Below are 3529 nucleotides of genomic sequence, written 5' to 3'. Positions count from 1 at the left end.
ATAGGATCTCAAGTCCGCATCTTGTACAGCAATTAACCGCTAAGAAGAATATATGCAGTGTGTTATTTGTTGAAACTGTACTTCCGATTTGATTTCAAACTGTCTCATTGCTATCTGTTTATCAATAAAATTTTCAAAAAAAAAAAAAGGAAATGCATGATCCAGCAATGTATGAGTGTCAGAGTCATAAATATTAGGCCTTGAATTTGCTCTATTTTAAACAGTGTATCGCATTGAATTTTTATTGTTCTCTCTTGAATGAGTTGGATATCGATGGGTTCTAGTCCTGCTCCAGTGCTCTCCTATCCTCTGCACATATTTCTGCATTCACACTTACCATACAATTTTTCTTTTTCACTCCATTGCCTCCATTAAAATGCAAGTTTCTGCACAGCAAGGGACATGGCTTACTTATCTCAGTAGCCCCACTGAGTTATGGATGTGAATACCAGCAGAGATGAAGCAAAAAGTCAAAAGAATAAAGTTGTGTTATGTACACACAACTACTCTCTGAGGTGAATGTAAGCTTGTTATACTGCAAACATTCTAGTAAAATAATATCAAAGGAAAAAAGAGCAATATGGAGAAGTGGAAGCAAGGGAACAAAGATGAAGGCATATATTGGGGCTGGAGAGATGGCTCAGTGGTCTAAAGCACCTACTTGGAACAAGCTTAGCAAAGCATCAAGGACCGCGGTTCAATCCCCCAGCCCCCCCTGCCAGCCAGCCCCGCCCCCTGGTGGGCTGAGCTGGCCACACACACACACCACACTCTCTCTCTCTCTCTCTCTCTCTCTCTCTCTCTCTCTCTCAAATAAATAAATAAATAAATAAAAAGATGAAGGCATATAAGCATCAAAATGTGGAAAAATATTTTCACAAATATGATAGGAGATGGTTAAAAACTCTGTTATAACAATTACTTGGCAAAAATTGTCATGTTTGTTAAATAGTGTGTTGTATCTGTCAAGGAGAAAATGTGCAGGAGAAGAAACAGTGTTTCAACACATAGTGGGGCTTAGTTACTGTTCTTATCACTGAGACACAATATTCAGTACCACAAGTTGAAGGAGGGGAGAGATTTACTTTGGCTCACAGTTTGTAGAGGTTTTTGTCCATGGTCAGCTGGCTCCACTGCAGAGCAGCAGGGCAGAGCATCCAGGGAGGAAAGCTGCTCAGGATCACAGCAGGGCAGCAGAGCATGCTGAGAGGAGCTGCAGAGGAGGGCTGACCCGACTGCACCACAGTCCCAGCGACCTGCCTCCTCCAACCAGACTCTACCTGAGAACAATCAGCTCTAAACCCTCATGATCCCATTACCGTCCAAAAGCTACCCTGTATTTTTGTTTGTTTGCACCGGAAATCAAAACCAGGACCTCACACTTGCAGACAGGTACCGTACCACTGAGCTCTATCCTGGCCCAGGCCTCTGTTTTAATGAGGCTTTGGGGTGGCATCTGGATATAAACTGTAACACGAGTGGCTGACATTAGTAAAGGCTTCCAAAGCACAGAGCCTCCAAAAGCCCATTTTATTAGAAACCTCAAAAATGCCACAAAAGTAATGTTTGTATTATAACTACTTGGAAAAATTTTATACACCCTACTGGTGTTTAATTGTAGCAAAGCTCCATGTGACCCAACAATCCCACCTTTCTATATTTATTCAAAAGGATTAATAGCAGAATTCCAAAGAGATAGTAGTTCTCCTGTTTTTATTGCAGCACTATCCACAACAGCCAAGAAGCAGAAGCAGCTTAAATGTTCACGGACAGATGTGCGCACACACAGCGTGGTGCATGCACGGAAGGGGATGTCCCCCGAGGCATGGTTTGGTTCCCACGTGCTCTCCAAGATGCCATGGGGCAAAGGCTGTGTCCATGGTGCCAGCGTTTACCATGGGGCATTTGGAACAGGACTGGATCCTAAGGTCTCGGACCCCACAGACTGGCTGATCCACTGATGGTTTCACAGCTGAAGGGTCTTGGGGGCAGCAGTGGACACCTGAGGAGTGGAGTCTGGGGGAGCCATCAGGGCACTGTGGGCATGGTTTTGCAGGCTGTATTCCCTCCTTTCCTCCCTCCCTCCCTCCCTCCCTCTCTTTTCCCTCCCGCCCTCTCCCAGCCCTCTGTCCCTCTGCTCACCACCCTCAGCTGCTTGGAGATGAGCAGTTCTGCTTTACTGTGTGCTCCCCACCATAGTGCACTGCCTTCTGCGTGATCAGCATGGTCAGAAACACAGGTACTAAGTGGCCCAGGGAAGAAACATCTGAAACAGATCCAAATCAAATCTTTCCTTTTTATAAGTTGATTGTTTCTGGTGTTTTGTCACAGTGACAGGAAACATATTACCACACTCCGCCTAACATGAGAACTGAATGCTGTAGTATGTAATAACATGATAAATCTTGAGGTTATTGGGATGAGTGAACTGAACTAGGAACAGAAGAACAAATACTGCATGAATCCACTAATCTGAGGTATGCAAAATAGTCAAACTCATAGATGCAAAGCACAGAACAGGATTTCCTGGAACTGAGGAGAGGAGGGAAATGTGAATTACCAGGTAGGGAATATAAAGACTCACTATTTGCGATGAGTTAAGTTCTAGGGATCGCTATATCCCAAGTTCCTTCCAGCAAGCAGTATTGTTCACTTAGAATTAAGACAGCAGCTCTTGTTGTGTGTCCTAACCAAAATAAAATCATTTTAAAGGGTAAAACGTTTCCCTTAGAGAAGTGAGACATGAAAGGGAGACATTTACAAAGAGCTCTCACTCCCACTCTCCTTACAGTTCTGTTTTGTCCCAATATTTTGTTCACTATGCTAAGCCCTCACATTCTTAGGCACTGTCTAAGCATATAACAGTCACAAAAAAAAGCACTTCTTTGATCAGTAGTTCAAAAGTACAGGTTGTTTTCAAATGAAATATCCCTTTTTGCATGTAATATGATTTCTTCAGTATTATTATACATTTAGAATCAAGCAAAACAAGCGATACTTTTTAACTTTCAAACAGCTAAAAACACTTAAGAAAATCTTGTATCTGTGTTCTTTTGCTATTATTTTTTCCTTTCTACTATTTCAAGGTTGCTTTTACATTGGTTAGTAGATGTGTGCAGCGCGTCACACCTGCACTTCTTGCGAGGGGACGGCCCATGTGCACGGTGCATCTCTACTCCTTTTTCTTCCTTCTCCCTCTCCCTTCGCTTCTTGATCCCTTCTCTGTTTTAGAAAGATCTATCTCCCTACTCTGTCATCTCATTTTTTGCTCTTTACTTATTTTTTTTCCTCTCTATTAAAGTTACTTTACTACTTAATGCAACATCCATTTTGACATGTGTGTAACACTATGCACAATGATCATGAATGGCTGCAAAGAGAAATATACAGTTTTTAGAGCATTCTAAAGGTTTTGCGGAGGCTGCTGTAAAGCAAAAATTTGAAGTAAACAAATATACAAAAATAAAAAACCAGGTTGTTTGCTCCAAATTCCTGGTTTAATAAGGACTTGTTTATTTTGAGAAAAAAG

This window comes from Octodon degus, unplaced genomic scaffold, assembly GCF_000260255.1.
Source record: "Octodon degus isolate 3935 unplaced genomic scaffold, OctDeg1.0 scaffold00148, whole genome shotgun sequence".
Classification (NCBI taxonomy): domain Eukaryota; kingdom Metazoa; phylum Chordata; class Mammalia; order Rodentia; family Octodontidae; genus Octodon; species Octodon degus.
The sequence above is the reverse complement of the archived record's forward strand: the minus strand, read 5'-3'. Positions refer to the sequence as shown.